The sequence below is a fragment of the Arvicanthis niloticus genome, chromosome 6 (assembly GCF_011762505.2).
Source record: "Arvicanthis niloticus isolate mArvNil1 chromosome 6, mArvNil1.pat.X, whole genome shotgun sequence".
In the NCBI taxonomy this organism is placed as follows: Eukaryota; Metazoa; Chordata; class Mammalia; order Rodentia; family Muridae; genus Arvicanthis; species Arvicanthis niloticus.
This window is the reverse complement of record NC_047663.1, coordinates 42,658,546-42,677,869: the sequence shown is the minus strand read 5'-3', so window position 1 is coordinate 42,677,869 and position 19,324 is coordinate 42,658,546. Positions and strand designations below refer to the sequence as shown.

Below are 19,324 nucleotides of genomic sequence, written 5' to 3'. Positions count from 1 at the left end.
TGTGCCTGGGAACAGGAGGAAGGCCCTGGCAGGGCACATGCTAGGTCATGGCCCACTCTGACCTGTATTGTGGAAAGCCTGCTTGGTTCAGGGGTCAGCGATGGATGAAGGGAGAGTGAGTCGAGACGTAGAGCCGAATCCTGTGGCTTCATGGAGTGTGGGTGAAGGGTGGCAAGATGGAAGAGCAGGGAGGGGAAGGGCTGGGAGACCCTAAATGGAGGTGGTTGGGGGCTGAGGAGGCAGGAAGCTGTGGGGAGCTGTGGGGAAAGTCAAGGGAGAAAATTTGCAAGGAAGAGGGGCACTTTTTAAGTTTTGCTATGTTGACTCTAAATCCCTTGTCGTCTTTTCCTCAGGCTAACATGACAAAGAACCAAAAACTGTGTGTGAGAAAAACAAAACAAACACAGACACATATCCTGCTGGGGTTCTGGAGAGCAGAAGTCTGAAATCCAGGTGTAGTCGAGACCACAAGGCCCCTCAAGTCTCTCGTGCCTTGTCCTGCTTCTGCTGGCTTCTGTATATTCTAGAAACAGGTCCTAGCTCAGATCCGTGAACTGTGGTAGGACCCACAGAGCATGTGGGGCAAGTGGAGCCCCAGAGCGACAGACAGACCTGTCATTAAGGTCCAGTCTGACCTCAGGCTTCCTTTGGTGGCTAATGTTTTGGTGACATAACTAAGACATTTGCCAAACCCCAGGTGACTCCCCTGTGTCTTCTCCCAAGGACTCCACAGGGATTTGTTGTTTTCTTTTTGACAGTATTTCAGGCTGGCCTTGAACTCTATGTACCAGAGGTTGACATCAAGGTTCTGATTCTCCTGCCTTTACCTGCCAAGTGCTGGAATGGCAGTTGTGTGCCACAATGGCTACCTCTTACAGTTATTTTTTTTAACGTCCACCTTGCGTTTTTAGTCTGATAAGCTTAGAAGGGTCCTCAGATGAAATCAAAAATGACATGTGGTCAAGGTCAAGGCTCCTTCCCATGAGCCTCTTTTTCCCCTCCCCTGCCTGGGTGGCCCAAGCTCTTTGGAACTGTCATCTGAAGTGGCAGTGCACTGAGTGGAAGGGAGTTCTCATGCACAGCTGTGTGTGACACCTTTAAGTAGAGACCACAGTACAAGAGGCCAGCAGCAGAGAATCAGGCTCTTCGGGCTCTGCCCTCAACAGAGCAGAGCAAAGTGGAGCAGGCATCCCACGGGGTGGACCAGACAGTCAAAAGAGAGAAATCCCCTCTAAGAAGAGCTGAGCGAAACCATCGTTGTTGCCACCACCACCACCACTATCATCATCACTATCATCATCATCACCACCACCACCATCATCACTGTCACCAGCATCAGCAGCATCACAATGATGGTTAGCAGATCTTGCCAAGCATCAGTGAGCCCAGTGAACAACTAGAACTCACACTGCTGGTGGGAATGAAAATTGTCATGCCTGTTGGAAAAGGCCGTTGGGATATATATATCAGGTTATCTTTTCAAAGTAAAGTTGTTTTTGCCTTGCCCAGATCCAGCGGCTGCATTCCTAGGTCATACCCAGTGTCAGTGAGCAGCTAGATGTATTTAGTCCCAGCCCTCAGGAGGCCAAGGCAAATGGATTTCTGTGAACTCAAAAGCAACCTGTTCTACATAACAAGTTGTAGGCCAGTCAGAGCTACCGGGTGAGATCCTGTCTCACCTAACACACACACACACACACACACACACACACACACACACACGCACACACGCATGTGCCCCAAACCAACATAAGTGAGCACATGTGCCCCCCAGATACTTTGAAGAATGTTCACTATAGCTGTTGTTGGTTGGTTGGTTGGTTGCTTGCTTGCTTGCCTTGTTTTTTGGTTTTTCAAGACAGGGTTTCTCTGCATAGCTCTGGCTGTCCTGGCTCACTGTGTAGATCAGGCTGGCCTCGAACTCATAGATTTGCCGGCCTCTGCTCCTGAGTGCTGGCATTAAAGGAGTGGGTCACCACTGCCCTACTACAGATACTACATCATAAGCATTCAGAATGAGTGCACCACGGTATATTTGCATTATGGGATGTCATCCAGCCCAGCTTCTTACACTGTGGATTGTAAACCCATAGGGTCACACATACAACATGCATGCTTTGCACTGCACATGTCTGAAGGACCCTCGACTCAAATTCGAGATTACTGTACATTATGGCTGCATACAACTGTGCTCTGCTCTGTGGAAACAATGGTCTCGTTAGGAAAACCAGACACTCAGCATTTCCCTGGTGTTGTTCTTCAGCATTAAGCATCCTGTTGGTGTATCTTTAGATTCTATTGTGTTTGAACCTTTGGTTTTAAAAATTGCTATTTGGAGGCCAGATTGATGGCTAAGTGGTTATGAGCACTTGCTGTCCTTGCAGAGGACCCAGCTTTGATTCCTAGGCCGATGTGGTGGTTTAGAACCATCTGTAACTCTAGTTCCAGGAAATCTGATACTTTCTTCGACCTCCATAGGTGCCAGGCACACATATGCACAGACATGCATGCAAATAAAACACCCATACACATAAAAATAAAACTAAATAAATCTTTAAAAGTCGGGCAGACAGACAGATTGGCTTACAGGCTGAGGCAACAGGAGCCATGGCAGGGTTAGAGCAGCCGTGCCAGGCCCCTGCTGTGTGGACACAGACTCTGAGGAGAAGCAGGAGCATCCTCTTACAGAGGCAGCCAATGTTCAGTGACCAAAGAAGAGATCCGTGGTGCAGATAGACAGGGTGTGGTCACGGAGCTGATGAGAAGATATCGGGATATATTTTCAAAGTAAAGTTGTTTTTGCTGATGTGTCGGATGTGGCAAAGGAAACCAAGAAAAGAAGAACAAAGAAGGAGCTGGTTATGGTAAGGCAGAAATCCCAGCGCTCAGGAGGTAAAGGTTGAGGGTGGCAAATTTAGGCTATCCTGGGCTGCATGGGAAAAAGGGAGGGAGGGAGGAAGAGAGGGAGGGAAGGAGAGGGTGAGTAGAAAGAAGGAAGAAAGGAAAGAAGAAAGAGTAAGATAATGGTGATAATAAGAGAGTCTGTATGCACCTGGCAGTGGTGGCCCACGCCTTTAATCCCAGCGCTTGGGAGGCAGAGGCAGGCAGGCGGATTTCTGAGTTCGAGGCCAGCCTGGTCTACAGAGTGAGTTCCAGGACAGCCAGGGCTACACAGAGAAACCCTGTCTCGAAAAAAAACAAGAGAGAGAGAGAGAGAGAGAGAGAGAGAGAGAGAGAGAGAGAGAGAGAGCCTGAGCCTGTACGAATGTTTCAATCTAAGTAACTGGGAGGCTGGACCTGCCACTTCCCTATATAGGACAGAGTTCTGGGGAAGGTATGGGGGAGAGGAGAGTACAGAAGTTTGGGGTTAGACCTGTTAGTTTGAGATGCCTCTTGGCAGTTAGTTTGAGGTGGCAGAGAATAGATCATGTGGAGAAGCCTGGCCATGAGCTTGAAGCGTTTTCAGGATGGCTAGCAGGACCTCCTGGTAGAGCTCCCTGGGACCTTAGGACTCCAGTAGCATCCTGCTGTCCTTCAGGCCATCCAAGCCCCAAGATGAAGGATGGTACCACTGCCCCCCCCCCCCCGGCATCCACACTCACAGAGTCCTCCCACCCTCGTCTCCCATACCCCGCAAACAGAGCAACAGAACACAGCTGATCCACAGAACATGCTCTTGCAGAAATGCTGGCTTGGGAAGGCCAAGGCAAGGTCATAGCGGATGTCCTTGTTCATCGTAAGCATCCTCAAGCAGCTGCGTGGAGAAAGAAAGGGCTGAGCCGCCTACCACAGGTGACCACAGTAATCGTCTTTCTCATTGCTGTGAGCAAATACCTAACAGAAGCAATTTAAGGATGAGTGCTTCAGATTCACTCATGGCTTGAGAGCGTACTGTCCATCAGAGAAGGCAAGGCAGCTGGGGCTCCATCCCTGGCTCAGGAGCTCATGACATAGCTTGTTACCTATGTATCTGGGAATCAGGGAGCTGGCCTATTTTACCATGCCCAGCCACCCAGTCTTCACTAGATGGCAGTCCTGGCAGGTGGCTTGATGGTGAGCTTATGAGAGACCCTGAGTCAGAACCACAGCCCTCAGCTAAACCACTTCCAGATTTCCTGCCCACAGAAACTGTGTGAAATAGGAAACTCACATTGCTATAATCCACTAGGGCTGTGGAATAATTTGTTACCCAGTAATAAATGATGGATATGCTTTCTTTTTAAATGCTAAGAAGGCTGGGGGTGGGGGGGTCACTTCTGTGACTCACGGTATCTTTTACCTCCTGGCTTCTACAAGGGTCACAAGACAGCAGTCTGCCCTGCAGATAGACTTTTCTGGTTCCTCACTCAGCACACCTAGACAAGGTGTGCCTCAGCATCTCAATAAAGTGTGCCAACTCTCCTCTAGGTCACATGCTTCATAGAGGTCAGAGGTCACAAGAGCTAATACAGTCTTGGGGTTCAATCTGCCTTCTTTGTCCTCATGCTTCCCACTACATCCAGCCCCCAGTAAGAGACCTGTCTCAAAGAACAGGGTGGACATCTCCTGAAGAGTGGCACCTGAGGTTGACTTATGGCTTCTGCATATGGGGAGCCACAGATGCATTCAGGGGTTGGAGACAAATGACTCCCTAAATCTTTTCTCTGACCTTGATTTCCATGCCATGATGCCAGCACAGGAGTACACATATGAGCATGGATGATGACCTATGGATTCATGGTACCAGATAGTGTGTGACAGCTTTGGCAGCCTGGACCATCCAATGCATGGGGGTTATCACAATGTGATGTCATGGTTGACTGGGGACTGGAAGGGGAAACCCCACACTTTCCATAGGCCTTCCAGTTCCTTTTTGTGAAACCCCGAGACAAAGCTTTATCTGTAGTACCCTTTCCAGGGCCATCAAGAAGACAAAAACAGGAGCTTATGTAAGTTAGTGTCTAAGAGAGATTGTCACACAGCAGGGGTTTCCAGTAACTGTGTCGTGGGAGGTGGAACTCCTGTGGACCTTAGAGATCATCATCTCTTTCAATAGCTTCAACTTCTTTATGAACAGGAGCCATTTTTACAGTCCCCACACCCTGAATTCCCCAGTGTGACAGGAGGAAGTTGGGTCAAGGCTAGGAGGTGAGGAAGCTGTCAGAGAAGTTTCCAGAAGAAAAAGAAGAGTTCTTTCCCACTGTGGTCTTTATAATATATATCTGTTTATTCATTTAGCTATGTATATGTGAGTTTTCCTGAATGTGCATGTGCCCCACCTTTGTGCTATGCCCAGGAGGCCAAAAGAGTGACATGTGGTTGTGAGCTGCCCTGTGGGTCCTTGGGACAAAAGCAGGATTCAGCAAGGGCTCTTAACCACTGAGCATCTCATCAGGCCCATCTCCATTTCTCATTAGTTAGTTAGTGACCAGGAAAGTGTACAGAGTCCTTGTGATACACCCTTCTAAGCTCTTCTCAAAGGCCAATGATCCTTTCTTAAGTCGCTATGGTATCAGTGTGAGCTCCCCATGGGCTTCTATTCAGTTCTCCCAGCAAGCTAGCAAAGCCGCTGGTGGGGTCCTCCTGCTCAGCTGAGGGAGCTCTGACTCGGACCACTCAACCTAAGTGGATGATTGGAGCAGCTGGACCTGGAGTAGATTTCGTTGGATATCAAAGCCCATGGCTTCAGGAATGCTAGAAAGCCTACCAGGGCCGAGGCTCTGGAGGACAGGAAGGCTCAGCTAAATTGGAAAGCTGAAGCTGAGAGGTGACCTTCAGCCGTCAGGGCTTCCAAGGTCCTTCCACACGTCATAGGAAGGTATCCAGGACCTCAGGGAGCGTCTGGTGGCTCTTCCCAGCTTTCTTCGTGTTAAAGATGAAGCAACTGGGATTCAAGATGCTAGTGTATATCTGGCACTCCAGGTGGCTCCTTCAATACTCAACGCTCCTTCAGGGCGCGATCTTACGCTTTACTGAGAAGCACAGCCTGGTCCTTGATCTGAAGCTACCCAGAAAGTGTGGGTATTCTCCAAGCACTGAGCTACCCAGAGAGTGTGGGTATTCTCTAAGCTCTGACTTCGGGCCGGGCATTGCATACATATCATCTTGTAATAACTCCAAGAATCAAGTATTTTCATTCTCATTGTTTTGGTAATTTTTATTTGTGTGTGTGTGTGTGTGTGTGTGTGTGTGTGTGTGTGTGTGTGTGTTCGTGTGTGTGACTGTGTGTCTGTATGTGTACCAGGTACATGCAGATGCCTGAGAAATCCTGAAGAGGGTGTTGGGTCCTCTGGGCTGCCTGATGGGCTGCCTGATGTGGGTGCTAGAAACCAAACTCAGGCCAGCTGAAAAAAACAAATCAGCACATGCTCTAACTACTGAGTAGCAATCCTTCCAGCCTTTTCATTCCCATTGTCAAGCTGAAGAAATTGTGGTTCAAAGAAGGCAAGAGTTTTCTGAAATAGGATTTGAACGCAGATATGGTTGACTCCAGAGTGGACAAAGCTCTTTGATATAATTCTTTCCCGCTCCCCGCCATCCGTTCTCCCTCTTTCTCTAGCCCTGCTCTCTCCTGCCCAAAGGTTTATTTATTATATGTAAGTACACTGTAGCTGTCTTTAGACACCCCATAAGAAGGTGTCAGATCTCATTACAGATGGCTGTGAACCACCTTGTAATTGCTGGGAATTGAACTCAGGACCTCTGGAAGAGCAGTCAGTGCTCTTAACCGCTGAGCTATCTCACCAGCCCCTCGATACAATTCTTTATGGCACGAGGAGCAGCTGGGTTACCAAGTCAGATCAGAATTAAGTCAAAGCTATCCTGTTCCTCCTGATGAAGCCCAGAACAGACAGCTGTGGTTTTTCTAGGTCACTAAGGAGCGAGTGCTCTTCCCATGAGGCTCTGCTCTCAGGGCACAACACCAACAGAGTAGGAAAGAGCTGTTTCAGGGACACCTCTGCTTTGCCCCGAAACTTTGGGCCCATCTAATTTATATATGCACTCATCAATGCCCCCTAGACAGGGCCCTGCTCCTGATTGAACTTCTCTAAGGACCACAAACATATCTCCTTATCCTTTTTCTTCTCAGCCTTACTTTTGGTTTCAGCTTTGGTTTTTTTGAGACAGGCTCTCACTATGTATCCCTGGTTGTCCTGGAACTTACTACGCAGACCAGGTTAGCCTCAAACTCACAGAGGTTCACCTGCCTCTGCCTTGCAAGTATAGGACCTATGGGTGTGCGCCACCATGCCTGGCTTCCTACCAGACTTTATACTAATGTAGTCATACATTTTATTTTCCTGTGTGTAATAAACCCCCCAAAACTTTTTAAAAATAATTATTTTGTGTTGAGACCAGCATCTTGTTCAGCCCAGCCTGGTCTCAAGCTTGCTATCTCCAGGGTCACTTTGAACTTCTGAGGCTCCTGCTTGTACTTCTTGATGTCTGGGATTACAGACGTGCACCACAACTCACTTTATGCAATGTTGGTCATCGGTCCCTGGGCTTTGTGCGTGCTAGGTGTCCTGGTTTATTTCTGTCAACTTGACACAAACCTAGGGATATCTGGAAAGAGGGGATCTTATTTGAGAAAATGCCTTCAGAAGATTGACCTGTAGCCAAATGTGTAGGACATTTTCTTTTAAGTGATGATTGATGTGAAATCCCTCCACAGGTAGAAGCAGCAAGCTGAATAAGCCATGAGGAGCAGGCTAGTAAGTGAAAAGGAACTTTGGAACATTTGTCCACCCCCCACCCCCAACCCCTTGGGAGAGGCTAATTAACATTCCTTAGTCCGAGGACACTTGCTGGATTAACATTCAGAGGAGGAAGGGAGAGGCTGGTTAACATTCCTCAGACCACAGTGAAGGGAACCCACCTGCGGGTGGGGAAGGCCCAGAGCACATAGACACATTCGGCAGGACCAGGACAGACCAACCCTTGCCACTTACAGACAAGGGAGGTCCTTGCCACCTCATTCTCCAAAGACCAATCAGTTTAAAAGTCACACTGTTCTGCCAATCAACAGTTCCTAGTCACTGTTTCTCTAGTCCACCCCTTAAACTGTATAAAAACTGACCAAATGGGCTGCCTGGGGTCACCACTCCACCTTTGGTGTAGGACAGCCCAAATACATTGGATCAGTTAAAATTTCTCTTGCTTTTTGCATCAATTTACGTCTCCGCATGGGTCACCCAGGGGATCTCCAGTAAGCTAAGGCTCCCCAAGAGTCTTGCATAAGCAGCAGTCCTCTATGGCCTCTGCTTCAGTTCCTGCCCCCCAAGTCCCTATCTGACTTCCCTCAGTGATGAAGTGTGTCTTGAGAGTTATAACTTCTTTCCTCCCTGTGATGGTTTGAATGAGAATGGCCTCCACAGGCTCACATGTTTGTTAATGAAACTGCTTGAGAAGGGTTTGTTAGTTGTTAGAAGTCCGACCGCAGTTCAGAACAGACCACTCCAGACCACACGGTTCCAAGGGGGAGGAGGTTTATTCAGAAGATAGGGCAAAGGTGGGAGAAGGTGGAAGGATAAGAGAGAAGAGAAGTAGAGGCCGGCCATGACCAGGTGGAGAGAGAAGAAGGGGGGAGGGGACAGAGAGGCAAGAGAATAAGAGAGAGGGTAAGAGAGTAAGAGATTAAGAGAGAAAGGAAGGGGCAAGCAGCCCCTTTTATAGTGGACCAAGCATACCTGGCTGGTAACTGTGGAGGTGGAGTTTAGTCTGAATACTAACAGGGTTAGGGGTGTGGCTTTGTAGTCTCAAAAGCCTATGCCAGGCTCAATCTCTGTCTCTGTCTCTGACTCTCTCTCTCTCTCTCTCTCTCTCTCTCTCTCTCTCTCTCTCTCTCTCTCTCCAGCTTCCAGATCAGATGTAAGCTCTGAGCTACTGCTCTACTGCATGCTTGCCTGCATGCTGCCACGCTTCCCTCCATGACGGTAATGGGCTCTGAAACTGGGAGCCAGCTCTGGTTAAACGCTTTCTTCTCTAGGGCTTGGTCATGGTGTTTTCTCACAGCAGTAGAGCAGCAACTAAGTCACTCCCCAAGTTGCTTTTGGTTATGGCGTGTAATCACAGCAATAGAAACCCTAAAACAGGCTGGGCGGTGGTAGTGCACGCCTTTAATCCCAGCACTTGGGAGGCAGAGGCAGGTGGATTTCTGAGTTCGAGGCCAGCCTGGTCTACAAAGTGAGTTCCAGGACAGCCAGGGCTATACAGAGAAACCCTGTCTTGAAAAACAAACAAACAAACAAAAAAAAAAAAGAAAGAAAGAAAGAAACCCTAAAACAGCATCCAAATCACACAGGCATCCTAGGCAATGGATTCTTGAGCATCTTCCCTCCAGTCTGACAGGCCTAAAACCTAGAGTGAAATCAACTTCGGCAGTGTGGCAACAGCTAACACTCAGGCATTCATTCAACAAACACCTACTGAATTCCAGCTCTGCTGTAGATGTCATAGATATGGCCATCCATAGAAGACACACAGGGCCCTGTCTTCCCAAGTTCTGAGGGACTTGCATGCTCAGGGGTGCAGGCACCACTAGAAGCACCTTTCATGGCTGAGTTCATTTGTTCCTCACACTGACTCTGACTTATGCTGCTCTGATGCCCAATCTTCAGACGAGTGAGGAGGAATCATAGCAACCTTGTGTGGAATCACGTCAGCAGCCCTTCGGCTGAGCCTGAGATACATCTCCATACCACTTCCTGTGGCAGCCCAGGGAGGTCTACACACAGCCACCCCTGACCCCTGGAAAAGCCAGGGTGCTCTGGCACTGGGAAGAATTTCAGAACAAGTCTCAATGCTATGAAGAAGCATTAGGAGTTTAATTGGTTTTTAAAGACAGGACTTCTCTGTATAGTCATGAACTAGCTTTTAGACCAGGCTGGCCTCAAGCTTACAGAGATCCAACTGCCTCTGCCTCCCTAGTGCTGGATTAAAGTTGTGCCCCACCACCGCCCAGTGCATTGAGAGTTTATTAAGAAAAAGTTTTAGGTCTTTCAAAATGGCTCACATGGTAAAGGCACTCATTGGGCAAGCCTCATGAAGAAAGAACTAGTCGCACAAAGCTGTCCTCCAAATGCACACTGTGGCATGCATGCACACACACACACACACACATACATCCCACACATATAAACACACACACACCTCACACACACATATACACACATACAGCATACACACCTCACACATCACACATACACATATCATACACACACCTCACACACACATCTTGCACACACACATCATACACATCACACATACATTTCACATACACCATACATACTACACTATACACACACCATGCATACACATCACACACGCACATATCACATCACATATACACATCACAGACCACATACACCATAAACACACATATCACATCACACACACTATACACACATCACGTGCACACACTATACACACACATCACACACACACACTACATACACTAACTTCTAAGGAAAGGTCCTTTAGATAAGAAAAGATATTAACACAGATTGAATCACAGAGCTGAGGGATAATATTAGGGCAAAGGAGCACTGAAGGAAGCATACACGGTCGTGTATAAGGAAACATACACAGTTGTGTATAAAGAAACATACACAGTTGTGTATAAGGAAACATACACAGTTGTGTATAAGGAAACATGCACTCTCATGTATAAGGAAACATGCACTCTCATGTATAAGGAAACACACACTCTCATGTATAAGGAAACATGCACTCTCATGTATAAGGAAACACACACTCTCATGTATAAGGAAACATGCACTCTCATGTATAAGGAAGCATACACACTCATGTATAAGGAAACATGCACTCTCATGTATAAGGAAGCATACACAGTTGTGTATAAGGAAACACACACTCTCATGTATAAGGAAACATGCACTCTCATGTATAAGGAAACACACACTCTCATGTATGAGTTCAGCCTTCTCAGGAGACTTAAGTGTCTTTTCAGTACGCACACAGAGGATTCCTGTGGCTTTTAGAGACTGCCCCTCCCTTCTCCCTTTTTGTCTTTTCTGGTAAATGAGGTCATAGGGTGGTCCCTGAGGTGCACTGTGCTGTGATCTGATAAGATAAACCATAGGTCACAAAAAAATTGTGAGAGGAGGGTTAAGTCACATCTTTTATTGCAAATAAAGCTTAGGGTCTTGGTTGTAAGAATCCCAGACAATGGCAAGTTTATAGCTGGACAAAGAGAATGGCCACACTTGGTCATGAACATAGCTCATGTTCTTACTTGAAATATCTATATACAAAAAATAAAAATTAAAAAACGATTGGTTTACGCTTTTTCTTTTCTTCTGCCGCCATGCCATCCTGAGCAAGACCAGGAAACTCCGGAGTCACCTGAGTCACATAAATAAGCACCACAAGTACCCAGGAGGCCTTGGGGGATGCTGGAGGCAAGCATCACCACAGGATCAACCTCGACAAATATCATCCAGGTTACTTTGGGAAAGTCGGCATGAGGCATTGCCACTCAAAGAGGAACCAGAACTTCTGCCCAACCGTCAATCTGGATAAATTGTGGACATTGGTCAGCGAGCAGACATGCTCGCTACAAAAAATGCTACAAAAAACAAAACAAAACAAAACAAAACAAAAACAAAAACAACAAAAAAAATCAAGACTGAAGCTGCTCCCATCTCTGATGTTGTCCAATCGGCTACTACAACGTTCTGGGGAAGGAAAAGCTCCCTAAGCAACCGTCATCGTGAAGGCCAAATTCCTCAGCAAGAGAGCTGAAGAGAAGATTAAGGGTGTTGGAGGTGCTTGTGTCCGGGTGGCTTGAAGCCACCCAGGAGATTAATTAAATGCTAACATTTAAAAAAATATTCCCTCTGTGGAAACACGTATTGTAAATTGTCCTGGAATTTTTGATTTCATCAAACTCTTTTTGTTGTTTTGGCTTTTTCAAGACAGGGTTTCTCTGTGTAGCCTTGGCTGTCCTAGAACTCACTCTGTAGATCAGGTTAGACTTGAACTCACAGAGATCAGACTGCTTCTGCCTGGGATTAGAGTTGCACCACTACTTCCCGTTCTTTAGAATCTTTAATGAAGGGTTAGTTTCCCTTTCCTGTGTCCCCTTCATTTTCCAAGTCTTTCTGGTGTCTTTCACTAGGGCTGCCTCAGACACCAAGACAAGTCTTTTGTATTCATAACTCTGGTGTCTTTCACTAGGGCTGCCTCAGACACCAAGACAAGTCTTTTGTATTCATAACTCGGGGAGTGCAGGGAGGTGAGGAGTCCAGCCTCGGGATCGGCATGGTTTGAGACCTACTGTGTGGCCTTATTGTCACTGCATACCCCATGGGTGGCTCTGAAAATAGCTGAGATTTCCAGACCCAGGTAAGTCAGTGGTTCTCTAGAACCTGGGAGGGGGAAAAAAAAAAAAAAGAAAAGAAAAAGAAAAAAAAAAAAAAGGGAAGCCTAGAGAAGCAGCATGGGTCAGGCAGGCCATCTGTGACTGTGGACTCCTCTTCTTCCTGTTGATGGCACAGGCAAGTATCGATTCCTGGAACAATCGCGTTGCAGGACCCACAATGATCACTGTTTAGGAACTGTATTCTGCAAACACGGTGTGTTCCGGGAGGAAGAGGCCGGAGTAGAGAATGAAATTATTACTTGCAGTATGGAGCTGTGGGATCCAGTACTGATTTCCTACCCACTCTTGGCAGGGTGTGCAATGTACAGTCCCTGTCCTGTACACTTCAGGTCCCAGTTTTCCCAGCCCAGACTGTGGCAGTTCGCGCTCAAGCTGCTGTTTTGGGTCCCGAGGAACGCGCTGCGGGCTTTGGCGCCCCCTGCCGGCCTCGGAGAGCCATGCCACGCTCCGAGCCCCAGCGATGCCAGAAGGGCAAATAACTGCTGGGGCAGGATTAAGTCACTAGAAAGAAAGGAAATGAGTCACCACTCTTCGCAGCTGGGAGGCGGCCTGGGGAGAGTGTCGAGATAAGGATACAGGAACTGGGGACAATGGCGGGAAGTGAGAGGAATGTGGGTTCAGGACAGCTTCCAGCACCCTCTGCGCCCTGGACCAGAGAGGGAACCTTCCAAGGGATGCAATAGGGGTGGGGACGCCGAACTCCAGTCGGGTGGGCTGAACCTTGGGTGGTTGGTTGGAGGAGGATGGGACAGAGGACAGCCCAGGGTGCCCATATCATCTTTCCTACATCCATTGAACTTTCTAAAACCTTAGCTAGACTTCCTGAGAACTCCTTTAAGGCCCTTAGCATTAGACTCAAACTCCAAGAACATCCCAAACTCTCTCCAGGGAACACAGGCAGTGTAAACAAGGGTCGAGCTATTTCCAGCTATGGAGTCTATTTTCCAGAAGGAAAGTGTTCCCTAAGTAGTAAAGATGTCTGTAGTCCTTGCCTGGGGACTTAGGAGCTTTGGCCTTTGGCCTCAAAATAGCTCTGGTTCTATCTGGATTAAGATATCTGCCGGTCCTTGCTGGGCCTGCTGCATTTCCTCTCACAATTTGAAGTTGAGGCATGCAGTTGGAAAATCTGTTCCAAACCAGCTGTCGGTGCCTGAAGTCCTGAATGTTCTTTTGTTAAGTAGTCATCCCTCTCTCCTGAGAAAATAAGCCAACTTTAAGTTCTACCTCAGACAAGGTCTTTCCATGTGATCTTCCAAAGTGGCCCACTCTAGTTGCCTCTCATGTCTCAGGCATGTGTTGAGTCTCCTTAGTAGGTCTCTTCACTTCCTGGAGGGCCTTTCCTCTGTTGTTCCCTTGAGACAGTCACCAGCAGAACTGGGTCCACTGGGAGAGTCATGACCAGTGGGCAATTGGAAGAGAAGTAATAGACCTACAACCAGGAACTATCCCACTGCAAAGAGCAGAGCAGGAATAATTTCCACGTATGGACACGTCTGAGCATGCCAATGGGACTCCTAGAATCCTCCAGTCCGTTAGGTGAAGATTCTCCCAGAAGACGTCTGGGTCTGTCTTGTCCCACTTATTCCGGCCTGCAACTTGAGATAAGCCCTGTCAGGTGGGTGAGTGTCTCCTAAAAGCTAAAGCCGTTAGCAAATTCCCTAAGTTTCCCATGGGACCAGAGCATTATGGGGTCTTCTCCCCTCTGGTGGTCTCAGCAGTGTGGGACCGAAGTGTCCCAGGGAGCAGAGCTACATCTAATCAATCCAGTTCACCTTAGGGGTTTTGATAGGAGTCTCCGAAGCTGTCTCCAGTCCCTTCTCTTCCCAGATGGCCCCCTATGCACACAGTACCCAGTATGCATATTCAGAGTCCACATCGAGCTTTACTTCTTTTTCTTTGCTGGGCTTCAGAACTTTTGTCAGAGCTGAGTTCTGCTAACCTAAGCAGTGGTGCTAGCCGGAAGGGGGCTTCAGCTTCAGCCGGAAGAGGGTTAAATTCTCAAACTGTCTTCATGGCATATCCCGGTCTCCTAACTCCACCCTAAACAAATGAACTCCCATCCCTAAACAACTGGACTTAGGAACTCTGCAGAGGGTGATCCTTAGGTGCTGGCCTGCATAGCCGCTGCATAGCCTGCATGCCCGCAGCAGCAGGGTTGAGAGAGGGCTGGGCTTTAATGTGCCACTTCAGGAACTTCCAGGAGAACAGCCTGGAACATCACTATTCTATCTGGCAACCATAACTGTCCCTTTTAATTAAAATTAAGTATCCTGAAATCAAGGGGGTATAAACTCTTGAGAGGCTGTCCCAAGGTTTGCTATGTGCTTCAGGGGTCAGGAGTCCCATGGCCACTGTTGCTCTCAAACATTCAGTCCATCTGAGTCTAACTCCTTACTAAGGTATACTACCTGCTAGGGTGCTGTTCTAGCCTGAGCTAGAAAGGTATCCTACCAGCTGGGGTGTTAGTAGTCTAGCTTGAGCTAGGAAGGTATCCTACCAGCTGGGGTGTTGGTCTAGCCTGAGCTTGGAAGATATCCTACCAGCTGGGATGCTGGTCTAGCTGAGCTAGGAAGGCACTCTGTTGGTTTATAGTTTGTAGGTTAGAATACGCCAGATTCTTCTAGAACTCAGACTGTATTTCTTTTCTTTCGTGCTTTTCCCCAAGAGACCTTATAGACTCTGGTGGCTAAGACATTACGGGAATGGAGGAAGTGTTCCCTCAGAGGTGCCCTCCTCCTCTGTGGCTTCACAAAGGAATGTTATCTATGTACTGAGGGAGGGTAGTATGTGAGCTCAGCCAATCCAGACCGTAGGCCAGAATCACTCCAAAGAGATGGGGGCAGCTCCTAAATCCTTGAATCAAAATTGTTTACACGCCACCCACTTCCTATCCCCTCCACATGCACGTGTTAGCTCTCCTGTGGCAGCCCCTCCTCCACCCAGAGCAGAGGGGAAGAAGAGGAAACAGTGTTGCTGAGAGTCTGTGCACCTTAGCATCCCTGCTGCAAGCCTCTTCCTTCCCCTCTCTCCCCTCTCTTGCAGCTACACTGTCAAGTAGTTTAAAATAGGAGACAAAGAACCCAAAATGGTATAAAAGGGCTATCTCAAGCTCTGCCTTGGTGGCAATTTCTCACAGAGGTTAAACTGCTTCCCACAACTGAGCCTGCAGCACTCCTCCTGTGTACTCAGGGATACTTCCTTGGGCTGAAACCCTGCCCCCTCATCCCAAGGACTTCTACCCTGGAAGTCATTTCCACAGAATGTTTCAAAAGACACCGGCAACAGTGAAAAGGCAAGTCACAGATCAGGAAAAAAAAAAACCTGCAAATTGTTTATCTGATCAGACACTGATATCCTGAGCATTTACAGATGGCTTATAACTCAGTAACAGCAGCAAAATCCGATAACCTGATTCGAAACTCGACTAGACATTTATCCAGAGAAAGTCCATAAATGTCCAGTGGGCATACACAAACAGCCTAGGACACATCTGCACAAGTGGTCTGAACAGCTTAACAACCAGAGTTTGATCCCTTGAACCCACCTGATGGGAGGAGTCTCCCATCAACCTGTCCTCTGACTTGCAAGCCATAAAAGCGGGTGATAAGATGTCCAGCAGGTCTATTTACCAGGGAAATGAGAAGCAATGAATGAGAATACATGAAAAATGAGAAGAAGAAATGAGAATACAACGAAAGCTGACATGTCCTTTCATGTCCTTTGAGAAAAACAAGTGTTGATTTAAAAAAAAAAAAAAAAAGATAAAATTTGAGGCTGGAGAGAGATGGCTCAAGGATTAAGAGCACTGGTTTGGTCCCAGCACCCACATGGCTACACTCACCTGTTACCACAGGTCAGGAGAGCCAGTTCTCCCTGATCTCCCTGGTCACCAGGTACACACTATATGCATAATACACTCAGGTGCATATGTATAAACATAAAAATTAATATTTCTTAAGAAAAATGGAGAATTCAAGCTGGAGAGTAGCAACGTACAAGTAGAAACCCAGGAGCGGGAGGCAGGGACCAGGAAAACATGGCACACACACACCATTCAGGCAAAACACTCATGCACAGAAACAAGCCTAAAGACACTTTCTGAAAAAAGAAAAGCCACAAAAAAGTTGGAACTCTTGAGGCTGTGGGCCAAGATAAGGAAATATGGAGGCTATTGTGGAAAACAGCACGAGAAACTTCCAGACAGTTTAATCTAGCTGTAATCTAAGCTTCCTACCTGGGAAACTGAGGCAGGAGGATTGAGAATTGAAAGTCACCTTGGAAGTTATAATGAGATGCTGTCTTGAGAAACAGTATTGTTGTCATTATTATTATTATTATTATTATTATTATTATTATTATTATTATTATTATTATTATTATATAGGGTGGGGAGATGATTCAGCAGTTAGGAGCACGTGCTGTTCTTGCAAAGGACCTGGAGTTGGTTCTTAGCACACAATGAATCACAACCACATGTAACTCCAGTTCCAGGAATCTGATGCCCTCTTCTGGCCTCTGAGGGCACTGCGTGCACATAGTACACAGACATACATGCAAGCAAAACATTTATATACACAAAATAGGAATACATAAGTAACATTTTGTTTTGTTTTGCTTTGCTTTGCTAGACAAGGTCTCTCAGTGTAGCCTTGGCTGTTCTGGAACTTACTCTGAAAAAACCGACTGTCCTCAGATTCACAAAAATCCACCTGCCTCAGCCTCCTGAGTGCTGAGATTAGAAGCTAAATAACATTTTTTTTTTAATTACTAAAACTAGGCCGAGAGTCCTGATACATGCTGCTAACATCAGTACTGGAAAGACTGAGAACAGAGGATTACAAGTTCAAAGCCAGCCTGGGCTAGACAGTGAGTCTAAAGACAGACTTTGTGTAAGAAAAACACATAAAGTAGAGAGAGTGGAACAGGAAGGGAAGGAAACAGAGTCATAAAATAGAATTTAGCTGAGGGATCGATGCTTCCAAAATAACCCAAAAGTAACCAGTCTGCTAACTAGGCCTGTTAGAGACAAGAGAGATTTACATGCTAAGGATGTGAATGGTTGTCCACCAGGATTCACAGGCCATTAGGCCCTTCCCCCTCTGGAAGAACAAGCATCTGAGAGCAGCTAAGGGGACACTCTAGGCTCACAGCCACTGTTAAGCCCTGGCCTGCCATAAAGCCCCCAGTTCTCTTCCTGAGGAAAACATAATTTTGACAGGTAGAAAAGATGACATGGGTAACAACTATTTGAAAAGATGACAACACTGGTGTGCTTAAAATAGTTCTGGTAAAATCTCTGCTGTGTAAATCTCCCATTGGCCCAAGTAGCCAGACTTGCAGACTCCTGCCTGTTTAGATTGTTCAAAGTTTAACCTGGGGCTGGGACCTGAAAGGGGTTAAGGATGTGAGCAATGCACAATCCTAGGGTATACGTGAATTAGTGACATCTTCTATTTGAGGCTGCCTCCCCTTTGGGCAGTAGCCAGAGCCAGACACGCCAGACAAACTCGATTAAAGAGTCTTTCCTTCACCAAGCTCTCAGTATGTAGAATGAGTTCTCACTAAGAGAGTATTTTATTTCTATAACATTATGCTTGGTTTTAAGGGCAACTTGCCACAAATTAGAGTCCCCCGAGTAAGGAGCACCACCTGAAGAACTGTTCTGATTGCCTTGGGTGCTGGAGAAAGATGGCCCTGCTGGTGGGCCACACCTGGTGGCTGCCCAGATTAACGGTGCATCAGGAGGAAGGTCATGGTATCCTCTGCTCTCGACTGCCCTCTTTACCTCTTGCCACTGCTGCTGGCTCCTCTGAGGATGGCAGGAAAAGATTTCATGGTAGACAAGGGACCAGCACCTTCTGGGCTTCCAGCACCAGACCAGTACTAGAGGCATACAGCTTTAGCTTCTCGGAGTGTGGGTTTCTCTGGAAGACACAGGCTTCTTGGCACATGCAACCAAAATTTCCAGCTTGGTTCCTCCCTTGAGACAGTTGGGTCCTCCTTCTAGGCAACACCTCAAGGCCAGCTCCAAAGCTTCCAGAAAGGATTTGGTGGCACACCCATTTAATCCCAACACTCAGGAGGCAAAGATAGGTGGGTCTATGTGAGTTCAAGGGCACTCTGGTTTATAAAGAGAGCTTCAGGACAGCCAGGACTACATAGAGAAACCCTGCCTTCAAAAAACAACAAAAAATGAACTCTACAGATGTTTACGACAGCACTGCTCACAATAATCCAATGGTGGAGAATGGTAATTCAAGCATCTTGTCAATGGGTAAATGATGCAATTACTACTTGAGAGAAACAACTTTTAAAAGCAGGAAGGATTTTCTTTGGCACATAATACCATGCCATGAGTGGCCTGCTTTCTTCAACTAAACCCAACCTCCTAAAGTTTCCACCACTTCCCAAAATAGGCTCACCATCTAGGAACAAAACCTTCACTACAAAGACATTTTATAGTCAAGCTACAATAAAAGGAAGAAACAAATTGTGATGTATCTACACGACAGAATATAGAAGCCATAAAGAAGAACAAGCCAAGCCTGATGATATAGCTCAGTGGTAGAGTCTGCCTAAACATATGTGAGACAGGAGACTCGGTCCCCACCTTTTTTCTTCATCCCAAAAAGGGCTAGATTACCCATATGTACTACAATATGGGTAGACCTTGTGTGTGTTACACAAAACCAAAGAGGCAAAACCTAAGAAGAGAGCCTGTGAGATGGCCCAAGTGAAAGTGCTCAGTAAGTAAACACTTTTATCATACAGGCCCGATGATTTGAGTTTGATTCTGGGAACCCATGTAAAGGTGAAAGAGAGAAACAACTCCATATGTGCACCAGGCACACGCACACACACACACACACACATTCCACACATACCCACAACCCCCACAAACACTCTCTGTACACATCTCATCCACACACACACACACCT

General features: G+C 47.0%; 1 pseudogene; it reads left to right on the top strand.

Annotated features, from left to right (window-relative positions):
* The window catches only part of LOC117710262 (large ribosomal subunit protein uL15 pseudogene), a 44,984-nt pseudogene extending 32,906 nt beyond the window's left edge, over positions 1-12,078 (top strand).
* The last annotated feature ends 7,246 nt before the right edge of the window (positions 12,079-19,324 follow it).